Source organism: Notechis scutatus, chromosome 2, assembly GCF_049901735.1.
Source record: "Notechis scutatus isolate UNSWTSFEM ecotype Mainland chromosome 2, rNotScu1.2, whole genome shotgun sequence".
Classification (NCBI taxonomy): Eukaryota; Metazoa; Chordata; class Lepidosauria; order Squamata; family Elapidae; genus Notechis; species Notechis scutatus.
In genome coordinates this window covers 248338258-248344996 of record NC_142010.1, presented here as the reverse complement: position 1 = coordinate 248344996, position 6739 = coordinate 248338258, and the positions used below count along the sequence as shown (strand labels likewise).

Sequence of the window (6739 nt, the reverse complement as noted above, 5' to 3'; positions counted from 1 at the left end):
TGTCACGTGGCTGCATTGCTTAGCAACGGTGACCCCTGCAGGCCCTACTGCCTCTGTTAAGTGAGGATTGTGGTTCATTAAGTGAACACCTCTTGCAACTTCCTGCCAGCTTCCCACAAGCAAAGTCAATGGGGTAGTTGGCAGGAAGGGGTAAGTCCCTGGGGAACCACAAGCAGACTGGCCGCTGCTGCTGAGTGAGACAGGGAGTGGGGTAATATGTGGGTGGCTGGGGAGGCTCAGCACGAGTGAGCCAGCAAAGCTTGGTTTGAATACAGAGGGGCTGGGGGAAAGTGCTCAGATGGGCATACTTGCTGGAGTAACTTGCAACATTCCTTGCTGGCTTCCCCACTGAATTTACTTGGGGGAAGCCAGCAGGGAAAGTTATTGCACAACCCCACAAGAAGTTGGTTGCCAAGTACCTAGATCATGATCACCTGACAGCAGGGCTAGTAGGATGGCTGAGCATAACCATTTGTTTAACACCATTTAAGTTCAGACAATGAACAGGCCATTAATAAAACACTACCTGTACTACATTCAAATAAAAAAATAAAAGCAGAAGACAAATACATCTTAATCCTGCTGTTATTGTCCATCTTGTCAAAACATTAAAAAATAACCAAAACAAAAATGTGCTCTTCAAAGTCTCCATATTTCCCTGTGCACCTGATTTTTTTCCTGCTGAGAAGGTAGTAGCAAGATAAAAAATGTCTAGTTAAAATATAACTGAATTGCCCTTAAAAGGGAAAATCAATAAGGGAAATCCAAGGAGCAAAACATAATTGCAACCTGATTTTTTTTCATGAAATAGGATATTAATTTTGCTACATGAAAGACTCAAATGGGAAATATAGTTGCATTAGTTCTAAATGCACGATAATATATGAGAAATTACTAAAGTATCCTTTTTCCTAATTCTTCTGTGGTCCTAATAGTACAATATTTAAGAAGAAAAGTCCTATTTACAAGATTTCATAAAGATGTGCACAGATTATTTAACATTCTAAGTGCACAGATTATTTAACATTCTAAAATGTATTTCTTGTTACGGTAAATGTTAGTGACAAACAAAGCAGTTAAAAAAGCAAGAAAAAAATTCATTTATTAATTTACTAACCACAGCATACAATATTTTAAATAAAACAATTTTAAAAAAAGGCATAGTTGTATTGAGTTTAATTTGTACACATTCAACTATTTTTGACACAGCAATATTTGCTTTTTTTTTTTAGAGAACTTTTGGCTTAAAGGCATGTTCTTAAGATAGAACAATCTTTTTAAAGACTGTCTTGTTTCCACTCTATTTTCATTACTGTTAATTATCATGGCCAGAAAATCTATGGTTTGTCACTCAATTGTTTCTTTGATGCTCATTAAAAAAAAACCCCACATTTGGCACATTTAATTGCATCATTAGGAAGGTCCAGAACGTCAGCAATTTGAGGGTTAAGAGTGTTTTCTGTAGCCCACAAGCACCTTTTCTTGGTAAGGCATATTGTGCAAACACAAATATTTGTATCCTCTCAAAATGTGATTGAAAACAAAAGGTGACCCTTTTACAATGTACTAAATAGAGTCCAAATGCTAATTGTTCACAAGCCCTTCCCACTGCTTGACTGGCCAGTAGGGGAGGCAGATAAAATGAAGCCCTGACAGCACTCTTGTGGTATAGACACTGTGATATCAGACAGGTTTGGCATTTAATATGGATTTTGTATTCCCCAAAATTTCAGCTCTTGGCCTAGATGGCATGAGCCAGATGATAAGGAAGGATGTTTGCTTATTCCCAAAGAACACTAAGGTTTTTTTAAATCTTTGGCAGGACTCAAAAAGCCCACTATGATATCCTCCTCTGCTTTTCCCTTAAAAAGACATCTAAGAACACTGCTATATAAAATAGCAAGTAAAACCCACATTTTAGATCACATCATTTCAAAGGCCAGCTGCTCCTTGCATCTTTTTATTATCTTTTTATCTAATGGACAACAGTAGTATGGTATTCTTAACCCTTCATTACTGGCACAATTTAAGAAAATGGGACATAAATTTTCAACATGATGATCCATTTGCGATGAGAACACAGTACCATTCAGATATTTAGTGAGTCCTATCAAGAGTCTGCCGTGGGCCTCTCCCTTAGCACTCAATTCCGGCTGGTTTAATTTTTTGTTTTTAATAAAAGAGACATCAAGAAAACTTGCAAAGCAAAGAGCCAATCTCAAGTATCATCTTCACAAACTCTTACCGGCACACAGTCACATAAGCAATCTGGAAAGTGTGCAATTGCAGCCAAGCGTTTCCTTAGAAATGTCTACACACCTCCACAAGAAAGCATCTTCATCAGTTTGCCCTCTTGTAGATGACTGGCTAAGGTTGCCAAGGCAGGCATTTTGTGAACAGTCACAATCCAAGGCAGATGTTGGCATGGCCTCAACATTCCACATGCTTCCGCTGATCAAGAAAGGTTGGGAAACCCACCAGAGAGAACCAAGACTTAAATACAGATAGTTCAGCATGCTGGGGAAGAAAACATATTCATGTTAAAGTTGCCCATACTCCCAAATTAACAATGTCAACTTTAGAACTTGAAGGTCACAAAACAAACACTGAGAACATTGAACCCATTTTACAACTTCCTTAATTTCAAACTAACAATTACAGAGCATATCCATCCTGGTTTTATTTCACTCCTGTTTTAAAGATATTTACTTGAAACAAAGTCCATTTCAGCTTGCCAATGACTAAAATCATAGTCATGTAAACATGATCTCACACTTTCACTGAAAGACTTAGAAGCTTTCCCTGATAAAAGCCTGACATGTATATTTCAGTGTTTTTTCCCCAGTGTTACTTTGTCTTCTAAAGGGTTTATGTTCGGAGGCAGGGCCAGCTGCTGGAGAGTGGCAGTGCGAGCGATCTTCGCTTTGCAAGCCGCTTTTCCTGTGTTTGTGGAGCTCATCAGAGCTGTCAGAAGTTCTGGAGGGACGGCTGAAGGAGTTGGGATGTCCTGTGAACCATGAGCAAGTGGCGGCTGGCAGCAAGCAGCAGGAGAAACCAGGATCCGCGCGGACTGGGAGAAGGCGACCAGCAATGGCCGCTGAGATGATCTGATGGCTGAACAAAACAAGCGATCAACAAGCAGAACGACGGTGACCTTTACATGACCGAAGTTTTTTTTCCCCCTAGGCTTTTTGTGAGAAGTGGCGGAAGGGAGCGCTAATAAGACTTCAGAGCCATGGAACCTGGTGAGAGGTGAGCACTGCAAAAGTTCTAATTGTAGCGGCAAGGGTGCTAGACAGCGAAAGAACTAGTGAAAAGGAAACCAGGAAACAATATGAATTAAACAAAGCTGAAAGGGGCAAAAGAAATCTTATAGTGTATTAACTTTTGATATTAAATAGTCTGTGGAAAAGAAAAAGAAACTAAATAGAGACTTGGAAATTTGGAAACTGTGGTAAAGCTTTGAAGGAAAATTGAGTTTCTACAAGAACAATGACTTTGCAATATAGAGTGTGACAACTAGAAGAGAGGGACATCTGCTGAACATCTGTGGGATATAATTGCTAGTGTTTTATTAAAAAAGAGAGAAGGAAAAATAAACCTGAGAAGTGACTGTTGAAAACTGTACTGTACTTACATAATTATATAACTACATTATACATATTGAACTAAGTTGCTTTCCAAGAAGGGAAAATATCTACAGCTTTATAAATAATATAACTGTATATCTATATATCTTTTTAGAATATAAACACTCATAAAAGTTTATAATCTATCCTTTAAAACTTTCATTGAATATTGAATATAGTTATTGTTAAATACAAATAGAAGATATATCTCTGTTAATTTTTTTACATAGGATTAAGTAAGACTAACTACACTTTGGGGTTACTGTAGAGAACTCTATTATAAACTACTTTAACTGATAATCTCATAAGGTCAAAGTAATATCCTTGATATTGGGATTCGTTACTGCTGCTTTCTGATTGATGATTTCTTATCTAAGGCCAAAACCTCCCCCCCTTCACTGAATTAAGGGTATAAAAGGGGCAAAAGGGAAAAAAGTTTTAAAAACATCATCAATAGATAATTGGCTAATACCCAACCCAAGGCATAAAATAAAAACCAACAGTGGAGGGGCAAAGAGGTGGAAGCCATAAGTGGGATATTTTGTTAAATAATAGCTTTTGGAAAGGTTTATTTAATATGGCAAGCAACCCAAATTTGACAAAGATAGGGGAGGGGAAAAAATACAACACAAGGCTCGATGATACCTTCTAGTCCCTCAACACAAAAATCAATAGAGGACATGATCCAGAAGGAACGATCTAATTCCTATAAAGACCTCCAAGTTATGATGCAGAACATGTAAGAAGTCATGTTAAAAAACCAAGAAGCCATGTTAAAAAATCATAAAGTTTTCAAAAAAGAGATTGATGTCATAAGGAATGATACAAGTGAATTAAAAGAAAGAATGCAACAGATAGATGGGAAGTGTGAAGCCTTCCATGTCCAAATTACCAAAAATGAACAAAAACTGGTAGAAGTAGAAGAAAGACTCTCCAAAGAAGAAAAGAAACTTATGGAGATGAGTGAGAAATTAATCTCAACCAACAAGGAATAGAAATATCCGTGATCTTTGTAGAAGCAGAGAGAGTCTCCCAATACCTCAGGTTTCAAAATAGAAGAAAAAGAAGACCTGCCAGAAAAGATGGCTGACCTACTGGCAGGAGCTTTAGGGACCGAAAAAGAACAAATGATTTCTGAAATGGACGAGATATACAGAGTCCAAACAAGCTACGGAAGAAAACACCGTCTCCCCAAAGAAGTTCATGTGAAATTCGCCAAAAAAATCAATCAGAGATGAAATTTTACATCGAACACGTGACAAACAACTTGAATATAAAGGAAAACAAATATTAGTGCTAAAACAGGTTCCAGAAAGAATGAGGGAGAAAGTACCAGTTTTTGACGACAAGACTAAATAAAAATAATATCAATTTTAGATGGCTAATACCGGAAGGGATAATGGTAATCTGGCAGGAAAAAAGATACAAGCTTGACACCGAAGAAAAGGCTGAAGATTTCTACAAGCAATACTGTGACATTGAAGAAGATTCAAGAGATCAAGGAGAAGAGAAAGATATAATCGAAGGCAGAGACCCAGGACAAGCAATAGAAGAAACAGAAAGACTACAAGAAACAGAAAGACCTAAGAGAAGAGGAGATGGAGATAAGATAGAATATTATGGAAGGAAATATGAAGAACCCCAAGAAGCTAGAGTCACGAGAAGTACGAGAACAAGATACAATTAAGAAAATAGATGAAGAATGGGGGATCTAGTCAATAAATATTAACGGACTTAACTCACCAATAAAACATCAGAAAATATTTGGCAAATTACAAAAATTGAAAACTGATATAATTGCTCTGCAAGAAGTCCATATAAGATAGAAGCGGATGGTGGCGAGGTGAGACTGCCCATGGGCTGCTCCTAATGGCCGACAGAAACGGCTTGGTGGCAAGGTGAGTCTGCTCACGTGGCGTAAGGGCCGATAGAAGCGGCTGGTGGCGAGGCGTGGCTGCCCGTGGAACGCTCCTAACGTCTGTTATGAGCAGCCTGGTGGCAAGGCAAGTCTGCTCATGGGCCGCTCCTAACGGCTAATAGAAGCGGCTGGTGGTGAGGCAAGTCTGCCGGGGTGGCGCTTCTAATGGCTGTTAGGAGCGGCCTGGTGGCAAAGCTAATGGCAAGTTTCCTCCCCCACCCTTCCCCCCACTTCTGTTCACCTCATGTTTTTCCAGCGATGTGAGAAATAGCGGGGAACGCATGTTTTAAATAGGCCCAAATTTTGTGGGAAGGACTTAATTTCACCACATGCGTATAAAACAGTGCTGGGCCTTCCTACGCGGGGGCGTATTGTTGGAGAAATACGGTACAAGAAATGTAAATCACTCAGAAGAAAAGATTAGAACCTACCTAAGGAAAGCTGATTTACCAAAGATCCCAGAAGACATGAAATTAATGCTCAATGATGAAATTACCATGGCAGAATTAATCAAAGCAATCAACAAACAAAAAAAAAAAACAAAGCATCTAGCCCAGATGCTATACCTGCAGAGCTATACAAAGAACACCAGAATTTATATACACGTTGGAGGTCCTAACGAGAATAATTAGACAAGAAATACAGATTAAAGGATTGGAAATTAAAAAAAAAATTAAATTACAAGCATATGCTGATGACTTAGTATTTTTTTTAGAAGACCCTGAACAAACAAGTCCAATATTATTGGAAAAACTTGTAGATTATGGAGAGGTAGCTGGTCTGAAAATGAAGAAAAAACAAAAATTATAGCCAAGAATATGACCAACACACAAAGAGAAAATCTTGTTAAACTATTAGATATCCAAATAGTACAAAAAATAAAATATCTAGGAATTAATATTTTGGCACATTGCTCCACAATAAAGGAGGATAATTATGGAAATTTATTGAGACAAATTAAAACAGATTTAGAACATTGGAACAGTCTTCAATTATCATTAATTGGTAGAATTTTGGCTATTAAAATAAACATATTACCAAAAAATTTGTTCCTATTCCAAAACATAACAATCAAATTAGAAAAAAAAATCTTTAAGGAACTGAATAAAATAACATTAAATTTTGTGTGGCAGGGAAAAGACCAAGAATTAAACTAAAACACTCACAAGATGCAAAAGAAAGAGGGGGACTA

The 6739-nt window shown here is 37.7% G+C and overlaps 1 protein-coding gene across 4 annotated transcripts in view; it reads right to left on the bottom strand.

The window, feature by feature from the left end:
• Window positions 1-1077: 1077 nt before the first annotated feature.
• The window catches only part of NADK2 (NAD kinase 2, mitochondrial), a 41897-nt gene continuing 36235 nt past the window's right edge, over window positions 1078-6739 (bottom strand). For all 4 annotated transcript variants that reach the window (XM_087958519.1, XM_087958517.1, XM_087958516.1 and 1 more), the window contains one exon: window positions 1078-2517. The gene's annotated coding sequence lies outside the window, so the exon portion shown is untranslated. The remainder of the gene's footprint in view (window positions 2518-6739) is intronic.